This window comes from Grammomys surdaster, unplaced genomic scaffold, assembly GCF_004785775.1.
Source record: "Grammomys surdaster isolate TR1022 unplaced genomic scaffold, NIH_TR_1.0 64, whole genome shotgun sequence".
Taxonomy (NCBI): Eukaryota; Metazoa; Chordata; class Mammalia; order Rodentia; family Muridae; genus Grammomys; species Grammomys surdaster.
Genome location: NW_021604566.1, coordinates 9,655,444 through 9,669,101, shown reverse-complemented (window position 1 = coordinate 9,669,101; position 13,658 = coordinate 9,655,444). Strand labels below are relative to the sequence as shown.

General features: G+C 40.1%; 1 protein-coding gene and 1 pseudogene across 1 annotated transcript in view; one reads left to right on the top strand and one right to left on the bottom strand.

The window, feature by feature from the left end:
* The window catches only part of Jph1 (junctophilin 1), an 85,330-nt gene that overhangs the window by 58,701 nt on the left and 12,971 nt on the right, over positions 1–13,658 (bottom strand). The gene's annotated exons all lie outside the window — the stretch shown is intronic.
* On the top strand, positions 3,567–5,905 carry LOC114622354 (annotated as a pseudogene).

Genomic DNA, 13,658 nt, shown 5'->3' with positions numbered 1-13,658 from the left:
AATTCTCCCAACCTCCCCAAGCTATTCTTACATGGCCACAAACTATGGCCTTAGCTCAATGAAGTAAAGAGGAGTTATTCTGGCATTTTTGTCCACAGACTTGGGACAAGGCCAGGACTCCAGAGAAGATCATGATATTCTCAGGTAGTTTACCTGCAGGTGAACATTTGAACCTGTTCCCAAGGCCTGTGAATGAGGTGAGTATAGTTCCATGGTCAGAGGTCAGAATAGCTCCCTAATCTGTTCATTTCATGTCACTCAAGGGTCACATGTGCTGAGCATTCAAGGAAATCAGTGTCACTGACCATTAAAGGTCCCAGGGATGAGTAAACTCTTCTACTAAGCCTATCACCTTTTATGTAGCAACCTCAATAAGAAGTGTAAAAGATATCTGTAATGTCTGTAATGCTGAACTGATAACCTATGAGCTGTCAGAACCTCAGTAAGTCTTAGCCTCACGCTGAATATTCTAAATGTTTAAAGGACAGTCACTCCAAGAATATAAATCAACCAAAACCAAGTATTTAAAGGGTCCCAAAATGTCCTGCCATTTGTGTTAGATACTGTGTAAGATCCACCCCCTAAAAGCCTCTCTTGGCCTGTAGTATGCATTAAGTTAATGAACATAATGCAGGCTCCCGAAGAAGCATGATTATCACTTTCCTTCCTACTTATTGTAGAAGTAAGTATGTTATTCTGTCAGCAGCCCAGAGTCAGCTCATATTGAAAAGGATCCAGGTTCACTTTAGTGCCTCATTAGGAGGAACCTTTCAGAGTCTCTATCTGGTTTAATGGTACGTTATCACAATATTTATTAACTCAGAATTCTAAAAGTTACCCAGCACTTACATGAACATACTTTATACGAAAACAATGGATAGGAGAAAAAGAGAAAAATACTGGAAAATGGCCAGAGAAAATCCAGTTCTGTACAGCATATTTAAAAGTTCTACAGGTGTTTATAATGCTTCAGAGTATGGCTTGAAGGTATAGCAATTCTGAAGCACAAAGTTTCACTTAGTCTTCACAAGAAATACCCCTCTACCCAGTACTTTATTCAACAATAATTTCCAAATGAAAACTGAGTATACTTACAAGTAAGGTATTTTCTTACCCATCCACATTGTGGGAATGATTAAGCCAAATTAATATATCTAGGAAGCCCCTTGTAAACTCAGTGGACTAAAAATAAACTTCTATATCTTTGGCTAATTCAAAATTCTCATATAGACCAAATGTATAAGACATGACTTGCAGGAGTAACTCATATCTGGGCAGTCTAATAAAAATAATAATATTCTGATTCATTTGTTTATGTTTTGGGAACTTTCCAAAACTGTTGCTAGACTAGAGAATATCTTACAATTAGTATACTGTCAGAAACAATTAGGATGCTTGAAAGCCTCTGACCTCTCCTAGAACTTGCCTGCTTCCTCAGAGAGGTGAAGAGGGTCAAGCAGGGACCTGCTAGTACTAGGGAGCTGTGGGAAGGTGTTTGTCAGGGTGGCTCTCTGTCTTCAGCCAGTGAGGAAGGCCAAAGAAAGCAAGCCCTCACAGGGTAAGAGGAGAAATGGTGATACGGACCCCAGAGAGATACTTGGTTCCCCTGGGTTTGCAAGATGAACCGAAGTACTAGGTACAGAACTCCTACCTCATTGTTGCTAACCCTGATTACACAGTCACCACATGTCAGTCAGGATGTTTTTCAGAGGTTCAACCCTGGGGTGTAGGCTTAGGGATCTGCATTTTCCAGTCAACATTTTCTTCTGCATTTAATTGTAAGACAATTACCTGCATGTAGGCATGTCCTTACTCTCTGAAGATAGGCCTTTTGCATGAAAGCAGTGTTAATTTTATTCTTTTAGTTAAAAGACCAGGCAGCAGGAAGGTTTAAGCTTAGAGGGTCACTGTACTGATTATGCTTTACAGAAAAAGGAAATTTGGATTCATTTTTAGGTGGGATTATGTAAATAAGTGACATTCACAAGTACAAACTGTTTGACCTTGACTCAGTACACAATAATTTCCTGTTTCATTATATCTGTCTCACATGCTTCTGCAGACACCTCTACATACTTTCCAAAAAAAATGTTTATTATGTCAACCTGAATCCTTGAGTTTGATGTTTCATTTCTTTAGGGAACTCTTTTGCTCAGGCCTCATTGTTCCATAGTTCCACTGTTAGAGGAGTCTCCTGACTAACCAGTCATGATCCACTATGAATGTCCATGCATTATAAGATGTATCAGTTTGTATCCTACTGTTCTGTCATCACCCCGAGTGCCACCTGCTCCTGGTGGCACTTGAACTTATTTACAGCTGATGCTGACTTTTTCCCTTTGGAGTTTCTGGGCTTAGCTCTTTTTGCCTAGACCGATTCATGTCTGGATGTCATCATCTCTGTCCCACAACAACTTCTGCTGCCTTCTGTCCAGTGTGCAAGCAGCTAAACTCAGTCTCCTGAGACACTGTTTTGCTCGTGTTACCAGCTTCTTCAGAGCTCGAAGATGGTTTCAGCCTGTGTGCTACATGGTGCCACCCTGGATGCAAGTAACCCCTGTCATCATCACTCAGCAGTGCTCAACCCTGTGGCTGAGCAAAACACAGAGTACTGGATTATATATGCCGAAGAGGACACAGAATCAAGAAGGGTTTGCATGGTTTTTATATATTTTTAATATTTAATATTTTAATATTTATTTGCATGTGGGCACATATGTGGCAGTCAGAGAACAACTATGACAGCTGGTTCTCTTCTTCTACCAAGTGGGCTGTGGGAACTGAACTCAGGCCATCAGGCTTTGGTAGCAAGCACCTTGAACTGAAGAGCCATCTTGCTATCTCCCTGGAAGTGCATTCTTGTATGTACACTGTAACTAAGACTTTGCAAGTAAGGATGAAGCTCAAGCTTGTATATTATAGTAAGTCTGTATCTAATGTTTCTAGCCTGTATATTATAGTAAGTCTGTATCCAATGTTTCTAGCCTGTATATTATAGTAAGTCTGTATCCAATGTTTCTAGCCTGTATATTATAGTGAGTCTGTATCCAATGTTTCTAGCTTATTTTTCTATTTCAAATCAAAACATTCTTGCTACATACCAACAACATTGATTCTCAGAAGTATTGGAAGTAGTACCACTGTTTGCCAAACACTTGAGAACTTTCTACATCATATTTCCTGGTGGTAGGATAAGGGCAGGAGAAAGGTATGTTTAGGAATACCCTTGTTTCCAGCTGCTATTGGTGGTGAGAGCCACTCTGAAGCATTAACAGAACACCAAAACCCCCCAAGAACCTGCGAATCTACAACCCAGAGCTATTCCACAGTTACACAGCTGAGCTCACTGATTTTGAGTGTGTCCCTTCTCCTTAGGCTATAAACCATTAGGTACATTACTGCTCCCCTGAAAATGTTGCTTCCTGATCAACCTTTCTTTTCTGAGACTGGCTCTCAACAACATAGTACAGGCTGTCCTTGAACTCAAGATCCTCATTCTGCCTCCTGAGTGCTCAGATTACAAAGCTTGTACGAGGCTTTGTTTTGACCAAATTCTTTATGACATCATGCTCAACCAGTTCTACCTTGCCCAAGGTATGTTTATTGTGCCAGAATTCCCAGGATTCACACCACTTTACTGGTCATTTCTTTGGGGCCAGCATTCACCCACACATGTTCACCAGGACCTGGTATGGGAGGGTGCCTGTCTGTATCTTCTCTTTGGTAGTTTATCCTGTTTCTCTTGAAACGTGTTTATGATATGCCATGAAGGCTCAACAACTGTGACAAACACAGCAGCTGCAATTTAAACACTTGTAAACATTAAAGCTTAGCAACTGAACTTTAAAGCCAAAAAATCATACAGCATAGAAAATGCTGAAACAACAAAGCAAAAACAAACCAAAACAAACCACTAAACCAATTCCCAAGTATGCTTTTCTTCCTCTGGTTTTCACTTGTGGAGTTAAATACTAGCAGCAATTATGTCCTTACTTGATAATCAGATTTCAGCAATTCCAGTAACGGGTTGAAAGTTACCCCACTGAGAAGCAGAAAGTGAACATTTACTGGCTATAGTGTTCAGAGCTAGAGCACTTCTCTAGCATGTTTGGACCCCAGATTTAATCCTTAGCACTCCAAGAAATAAACATGTTGTACCGTCAAGTTTCTATTACAATATGAAGAAACCTTACTGGACTATGTAGCCAAGTACAGCAGAGTCATTGGAACAGCCTGATAAACAAGCCAATCTACTCACTTTCAATTCCTCTAAGAGCAACTGTTTTGACATTTATGTAAAACTGTCTTGAGACTATTGTAAAGTGAGGTAGAGTACTAATAAACACGTGCTGGATGAACTGCTTTCAGTTCATTTGTGTTAACACTTAGTTTGTGGTGGGAGGCAGGTTCACACTCCTTTTCCTCACTCATGTCTAATACAATGTGGAACATGCAAGTATTTAGTAGTAATTTCTGAGTTGAACAAATGACTACTTTTGAAGCCCTGCTTTTGGTCCTTCAAAAAGAGGGTTTAGCTTTCATATCTCTAATTATAATCCTATTCCTAAGAGTTTAAACAATCTGGAAAGCTGTTCACTGATTCAGGATGTCATACCTGGGCTATTCCAATAGGCTACCCATCTTTCAATGTTTACACTCTTGGAGGTCAGGAGTCATGTTTCCTTCAGTATCCACATCCAGTGGCTTTCTACCAATGGGAGGAGGTACTTACTTATCAGCATGATGTGGTGGTTACCAAAGAGCTGGAGGCCACTGTGAACTTGGAGGTTACATAGCCCTTGGGGGCTAACCTGGGGACCCATAGTCAAGGGACACACTACCATATCCTGGAAGCCAAAGCTTTGAGGCCCAGTTGGTGAAGCAGGTTTTACAGGCCATTTACAGCCACTTGCACAGTCTTATGGCCTAGGGTCCAGTATCAAGTGTATTTCCTGTAGGACAGATGTCTTCTCAGTACCTTGGAGAACAAACTCCTTACCCTAGTCAACTTGCTACAATTATTCAGAGCACTCAAGGGACAATCCAGCCAACCTCCAACTTTGATGTAATGAGAGATACAAAAACTCTCTGAAAAGCAATAAAGGAGATTAGGACAGATGAGAAATTGTAGATGTTGTGTCCAATCATTCCAGGGATCACAGGCAACAAATGAAGGCAGCTTTTAAGACCATGTATGGTAAGGATTTAATTAAAAATCTCAAGTCATAGTTGAGTGAAAGAAAATATAGAAGAATCAACATTTGCCTTGTTCATGCCTTCTATGTACCATGCTGCTTGGAGTTTACAGGGAGCAGGGACTCAGAAACATGTACTCAAAGGTTTTATGCACAAGAACAAATTGAGAAATTTGAGACACCATTGGATGTTATCACTTAGAATTTGGACAAGACCTTGAGGAAGACTTTAGATCAGAAACGTTAGAGCATTTTGATCTCTTTGGTCCTGATGAAAACAAGAGTACAAACTGCCAGACTGTTTAGGAAGACAGCAACGTTATCAGGCTAGTGAGGAGAGACTAGGGATAAATGAGTCTTACTTTAACATGGTTCTCTACACAAAAAGCTTCCCTCCACTGAAAGCCAACATGGGGGCTTATTCCAGGATGGCTAATCAAGATTGTTAAGCAGAGTTTTCTGAATATGTTGAAAGTGGGTTGAAGGCCATCTTGTAGTGTGTCCTCAACTACCCTATCTTATATGCAGACCTCTATTATTCTCTGAAAGTTACTGGCACAGATGACTCCTCCCTGGTCATTATTGTAGACACTCAAATCGAGCTTGACCTTGTTCAAATAAAACAGATGTTCACCCAGATCAATGGGAAGGCTCTAAGCACAATGGGTACAAGTGACACAAGGGGGTTTCTGGCCATTGTTGGCCAGTGAGGTGACAGGGATTTTTTTAAATGAATGAAGCTGTTTAGAGGGAATCCTTCCAAACAATGAGACCTGCATGCAGCCATGTCAAAAACTACCTAATCAGGTTAGATTTTTACTAAGGACTATGCCATGGTAGTGTGCCTGTAAGGCACATGTTGTTACTGCCTTATCTAATGCTCTTTTTCTTTCTTTCTGTATCTAACCAGTGTATAAGCCACATGAATGATGTAGTAAGTTCACAGTATTTGTAAAGCTTCATTTTCATTGTTTTTATTTTTATCAGGATTTCAAATTGAATAAAAATTACAGTAATCTCTTTTTAAGAAGTTACATAATATGGCCTGTTCCCTTTCATCCTACCAACTTTTGAGTGAGGATAAATCTGAAAATAGAAAACTGGAATGTCAGGCTGTTTTACTCTATTTCCTGAGTAATTTCTTTATGAAATATTAAGTCTGGTTCAAAACCAGACAAAGGAGAGGAATCTACATTTCAGGAGAGAGTTTGACTTGGGTTTTCTTTAGCATTCTGGTTCATGTTACTACTAAGAAATAAAATCAGAAAGATGACTTGTTTCATATATTTGAAAAAAGCCTAGGAAGCCTTTTGCTAACCTCACAGAGTCATTAGAGCATCAGACACACATCTGAGAATTGCTTCTGCTTGCAGTTCACTACTTCCAGTTCTCCAAGTCTTGTTAAGCGGTCAAGATACAAGATAAGATTCTTCATCATCCCTACTCCTGACTAGAGTGTTAATCAAAATCTCTACTAATGCACACATCATAAAGTAAAAGCAAAGGATAGGGTTTTGGTGTGAGAAGGGAGAGGAGTTGCAAAGGGATTGAAGGCAACAAGAGAGAATAAGGAGAATGGGAAACAAAACATCTTTTTCTGTCTCTGTGTCTGTCTGTCTGTCTGTCTGTCTGTCTGTCTCTGTCTCTCTGTCTCTCTCTGTCTCTGTCTGTCTCTGTCTCTCTCTGTCTCTATCTCTCTCTCTCTCTCTCTCTCTCTCTCTCACACACACACACACACACACACACACACACACACACACCAAGATAGGATGATATTGTGAGTGAGGAAAGACAGGGAGGTCAGTGATTAAGATAAATATTCAATGTATACAATGATATGCATGTGAAAACATAAAAATTTGATACTTTAAAAAAATTAAATATAAATATAAACACAAAATAACTACTTTATAAGACAAACTGAAACAAAAGCTTGTCTCCTCCACAGGTAAAGCTCTACTTGAATCATTCCTCCATTTCAGTCAGACCATTCAGTTCATAGGCTGTTGGGCCTGTTAAAATAACTTCATAGATTTCCTTCAGTCTGCAAACCTTCCAGGTCATGTCCCCCAACACAAACCAACCACTATTTCCTAACCTTCAGTGTGCTTTGAGATACCCTAGGAAGTTTGAGGAGTGAAAATTTCTTTCTATGCCTCATTTTGAGAAATGTTCATTGTATAGTGGAGGAAGAAGAAAAACTCTCATGTTCTCCCTGTGATGGGCTTCAGGGGAGGAGAAGCAATGTCTCCAAAGGCAATACTACTCCTGTGGAAACTATACTATCCAAGCGCTTGTGTGATTGCACATAGGTACGCTTTCCTTCTACTGCATCAGTCTGGATCTTCCTTCTGACTCCAGCATCTCTGCTGCTATGTGTTTCTTGCCTCATCCCCCTCACTCTTCATAGCCTGGTCTTATTCACCCTCAGTGGTCCTCTCTCTACGGACTTCTCAGGATTCCCCATCCCCTTAGAATTTATTATATTGTATTAACATCTGCTTACATTGGCCTGCAAGATTTGTGGCTATCCAAAGACAGTATCTGTTTAACAAAATAGTAGCAAAATGTAACCTGTGAATGAATAACAAAAACTAAGTTCCTAGGACTGAAAAAAAAAACAAAGAAAGCCATATCCATGTTAAAGATTCCATTCATGGTTGCGGATTCTAGGCAGACTGTAGATCCAGTACCAAATCATCTTAGGCTATCACTAGTCTCTTTATTATCCATTCCTTGCTCACCTCTGTGTCTAATATAACATCTTTATAATTGTTAAAGAAATTGTTTGACAAGTACTCTTAGCAAGCCATTAGCTTCCACCGATCCAGAAGCTAACAATGCTATCAGGCAGCATCTGAAATCTAGAGCAGCTTGGCTGCCACCCTCTTACCTGTAGTTTCCACTGGTGCATTTGGCAAATGCTTTTTGACTAATCACCTTGTAATTATTAGTTCAGGTAACTGCTTCCACCACAATGGAGCATACCATGTGAGGCAATCTGAACCCATGTTGTGGGCTTTGCTCACTCATATTTTGCTCAGAATGATCTCTCTGAGGTGTGATCTGTTATGTACTGCAATACTACTGCTCCCAGCCAGGCCAGACTTTATGAACCTAAGGAGAGATACAACTTCAAGGAAAAACACCCAGCCCAATTTTCAAAACTTGGAGGATGTGAAACACATTTCTTGGGCCTCACCTAGATCTATTACACACTTGTTTTATGATCTTCTAATTCGTCATTTCTTACAGACTTAGTTACTGTTTGTGTATGTGGGGGGAATTAGATGAGATGATAAATGTCAAGGTCATGCCACAGACCCAGGACCAGGTAACCAATCAAGACCTATTGGCTCTTCATATGGCGGAATAGTATCAGTCAGGATACTATCCACAGACCAAAGAGGGAAAAATCACACATTAGTGCTTCATGAGTACAGAGGACACATTCAGTATTGTCTGTACTGCCTCATCTGGAAACAGTACCAAAATTAATTTACAAATCAAACAGGTGACTTCAAAATCACAGAATCCAAACACCACTAAGAGGGTCCCACTACCTCTCAAAGTTCTAACAGATTTCAAACACAATTTAACTCACTAAACTTACATGTATTAGTTATTTATTTTTTTGAGACATTTGTAAGGCTCAGGAGAAATCTAGGAAGAGGAGGTGGGATGATTTCCAGTGCCAGAGAACCAGAGTGCTTGCACAATCAAGGCATTGGCTTCCAAACATCACATGAAATTCTGTTATCAAGATTACAGTGATCAAGTTCATTTATTTTCAGACATTTTTAGTGCCAGGCATAGTGGCACTCAGTTTTAATCCAGAACTTGGGAGGCAGAGGCACATGAATCTCTGTGAGATCAAGGCCAGCCTGGTCTCCAAAGTGAGTTCCAGGACAGCTATGGTTGACTCTGTCTCAAAAACACAAGAATGAAAGGGTGGGAGCAGTTATTCAGTTTCTGTACTTAGCTACTCTCCATAGGGAATATAACCACAAACCTCTAAGAGAGATTAGGCAAAGAAAGATGGTCTGAAATCGAGATATGGTGGCTAGAGAAAGCTGGTTGTGAAGAGTCCACAGTCAAGTATCTGACAAATTTGCTAAGGCTGTGTCAGTTGCCTCCTTGGATGGTCATCCATGGCCCCTTCCAGACACACTGGGCTGGGTGTTTGCTTTTAAGGACAGGTTTTATTTCTTATTCATCTCTGTATCCTCAGGGCTTAGTGATATATTTGGACAGAGCTTGCACTACATAAATGTTTGCTTAAGGTATTTCTGTAGCATAATAATTTTCAAGAGCGATATTTTCTAGGATGTAGTCAAGAAAAACAAAAGTACAAAAGCACAGATGTTGCTCACTGAGTAGGTCTCCTGAGCACAAATCTTAGAAAGCATAATTCCACAACTATCTTGAGGCAACAGATTTCTAGTCATTTGATGTGAGAATTGTTTGACTTGTCCCTTTTACAAAGGTGTGTCTAGTAACAAATGCACAGAATTCCTTTTTCTGCATGACCTATAAATACCTTGGTTCCTTTTATTGTTTTTGTTTTTTCAAGACAGGGTTTCTCTGTATAGCTCTGGCTGTCCTGGAACTCACTCTGTAGACCAGGCTGGCCTTTAACTCAGAAATCCGCCTGCCTCTGCCTCCCAAGTGCTGGGGTTAAAGGCGTGCACCACCACTGCCCGGCATCTTTGTTCCTTAAAGTTGGATCTGAGCTGTGGAAGTAGTGGGTAAATTTCCCCAGTGAGTTCTTCCCCATCAGCACTTAGAAATTTGGGAAGTCAAGTAACAAAATTGGGCTAGGCCTGACGGTGAATGTCTGCAATTCTAGTCAACACCTGTGTTAACCATGCTTTTTATTTCTCTTAAGAGTGAATGGAAAGAAAAAAAAAGAAATCCAATATTCTGAGTAGATAATGTTCCCATCTACCTAGGTGGCCAACCAGAAACTCCAGAGCATGCTCACTCTTCCCACACCCACTCAACCACTTAGAATGATCCTGGTCTATCTGTGCTTGGGCTTTTCTTGCCCCCACCCCACTGTCCTGCATAGCTCAATTGTGGGCTCTTGTCTTGGGTAGTAGTTAGCAGGTGACTATGTCATGGGCTCCTGGTTCTACTGTCCTTTGCTTAATCTATACTACCAGCACCCAAAGTAAGTTGTCTAAATATGATCATGTAATTCTTCTGTTGAACAAATATTAATGGTACTCCCTTAAGTGAGAATAACACCTCAGCTTACTCTCTACATGACTCCAATCATGTTAAACATTTTGTCATACCCCCAGTTAGTGGATTATTGTTTTGTGTACCCTTCTCTGTCACTCCAGCTTTTAGAAGAAATCCACTCATTCTGTGAGTCTCAGATTAGATGCCAGCCAGGAAGCCTGCTTACAGTCTTAAACTAGGATAAAGCTCCTCCCACATGGCTCCAACATTCATAGCAATACAACAATCATTCCATAGTTAATGTATTTTAAATTTGTCTCAACTAGAGTCCATAAGAAAAAGTTTCAGTATTAATTGTACATTTACTTGCAAGTTGATAGGTTCAAAGAATGATTAAAAATTTATATTTCACGAAGAATCACGTCTTAAGAAATGGACTAACATGCGTTTTGTGCTAGTTAGTTTTTATCCCAACAAAACTAGGTTCACTTGAGGAAAAAAGAACCTCAGCTGAAGAACTGCCTCCTCCAAACTGGCCTGTGTGCATGTTGGTTGGGGTGTTTTCTTGATTAATGATTGATGTAGGGGAGCCTAGTCCACTGGGCAGGTGGTCCTGGTTTGTATAACAAGCAGGCTTAGCAAGCCACGGAGATTAAAACAGTAAGCAGCCCTTCTCCACTGCCACCTGCTCCAGTTCCTGCCTCTCGGTTCCTGTCCTAACTTCCTCATATCTGGGAGTTATAACATGAAACAAACCCTTTTCTCTCCAAATTGGATTTGGTCAGTATTTTACCACAACAACAGAAAACAAACTAGGATATATATTTTTCTGAGATTCCACACAAAGCTGTTACTGAACATAGTAAGACATGACAGGTAAGAAAGGCACATAATGGATCCATTGATTGCCAAGTTACTATGCTGAACAGGAACGAGATGGGGAAGACCAGACCAGGTTGACATGAAAATGACTAATGCCCATTGTTTGATATGGCTTCATTCCCATCCCTGAGCCCTAACACATCACTGCCAGCCTCAGTGGTGTATTTTTTCCACGTATTCTGACTAAACGGTGCCTCAAATATATCTTGAAACCTTAATACATGAAAATAAAAGTATGACATCTTGAAATTAAAAAGCCAAATTAATATTTCATATCACTGCAGCAGTAAAATAAAAAAAAGACTTCTAGAAAATTTGATTATTTTGATAGCATTAAATTTCACACACACACACACACACACATACATGCACACACGCACACACACACACTTCAGTTAACTTTAATAAGTTTCTTCTACTCCACATGGAACTTCTAAGGAGACTGCATTCAAAAGAGTCCAGCACTTTGAAGCCAATCTTTACTTCTTACATATTAATTAAATTTCTCAGAAAGCAGCTTAGTTTGAATTTAGCTTATCATAGAACAAATGTGAAACGCCAACTAAAACAGAAGGTCAAAATTCTGAAAAGCTGATTTGATTTTATTTTCAGGAGGCCATTGTACTAAAGCTTAATGACTTACATAAATACCTTTGGCATTTGCTGGATCCTGTTCCTAAACATAATGTTCATATTTCATCTATAATAAGGAAAGCATCGCAAAGATTTGCAAGGCACTAGTCTTGTGAGCATCCAGTTTTGTGTCTTGAGTAAAGGGAGATTGGCAGAGTCAGTTTAATCCATAGTGGAAAGTTGTAAGTGGGCTGCTGCTGGGAGGAGCCCACAGCTGTACTCACTCGCTCATGAGACTCTGCCACAGAGCTAGGGTCAGTGTATACATAGGACAGAGTTGTGAATGCTATCACAGTTCTGAGAGACTTCCCAGAGACCATAATAGTTTATGGCTTTCATTGTAATTGAAGCTATCCTTAAGTGATATTGCTGCTTCATTTCTTCATATTTAGATATCAGGAATGTGGTCTAGTTCACACTAAATGAGATGGAATTTGCTGAAGTTTGTACAATGTAGACTCCAACTGCTACAGTCGAAAGTCAACATATGACCTCAAACTTACAACTGCAGTCTTTTAGCTTTTTTCTCCTGTTTTGAAAGCTAGTTTTCACCACACACATCTCTGCAGGATTAAATATTGCCTCAAACCCATTCACACCACATAAAACAACTTCACTTTGCTTTTCTTGTTTAGTCAAATTGAGAACCATGCTTATGACCTGGGCTTTAGAAAAAATGACTGCAGTAATCTCAGAGTCTGGTTAACAGCCATCAATTGTAGCCTAACATTAATTTTCACTCAATTTATATTTGGCTACCTCTACTTCTTTATCAAAACACTTGTCTACTTCACTGGCTCTGAGTTTCCTAATAAGCCAAGACAGGTTTTGAGAGAAGGATCGTTAGAATCAAGAGAGCCTAATAAAGGTATGAGAAGGCCCTCCTAACAGAGTGTTCTTGAGTTGTGTGCAATTGCTTGTTAAATAGTAATTGAGCGACGTAACATCAGGGCTGAGGGACAGAACTGCCACAGTAGTTTCTCTATGTCCCTAGGTTATGCCTTCCAACCCTCCAGCAGCCAAGCCTTATTCCTGGCTTGGGGGCAGGACAGAACTGTCCCTGAGAGGTCATCTTTCTGGTTCCAGCTGTTCTCTCTGCATACCCACAGTCCTAGGATTCTGGGGACAGCTTCAGGGCCCTGATATGGAGAAGGCCATGTTTGTCATTAAACACTCCATAGACAAGTAAGTTAGGACCAGCTCCTTTTTTCCTCCCACAGGAATGGGAATGGGCATTCTTTGGTAAAGAGAACTATATCTTCTAAAATTGCTTATTTTCCTTGCCTGTGAAAAAGATAATTGCTTGTGGACCATGTGTTGACTCCATAGAGAAAAGAGGCTAGAAATGGGGTCTTCTTGTGTGTGTGATGCTGACAATCAAGTCCATGGCCTCATGCCTGTTAGGCAAGTGCTATATACTGAGCCACTTCCTCAGCTTCATGGAGCAGGTTGGCATTCACAACTGTGTACATTAGAGTCCAGCTTGGCAGAGAGTACATAGGTATAATGATGTGAAGAACATTGACAGCCAGGCAAGGATAACAACCCATGCTCTGTTCAGCAGAAAAAGTCTGTGTGTAATCTGTTGAGTAGCCTCCTCATTAAGTTAGTTTTGAAGTCATCAGAATTCCTCTTCATTCAAAAACTGAGAATTAGCTAGACCCCCTAATGGAAGAATCATCATCATCAACAACAACAACAGCAACAACAAAAAGTACATGAACTTACAAAAAGTAGTGTGGAATTGCTCTTAAAAGTAAG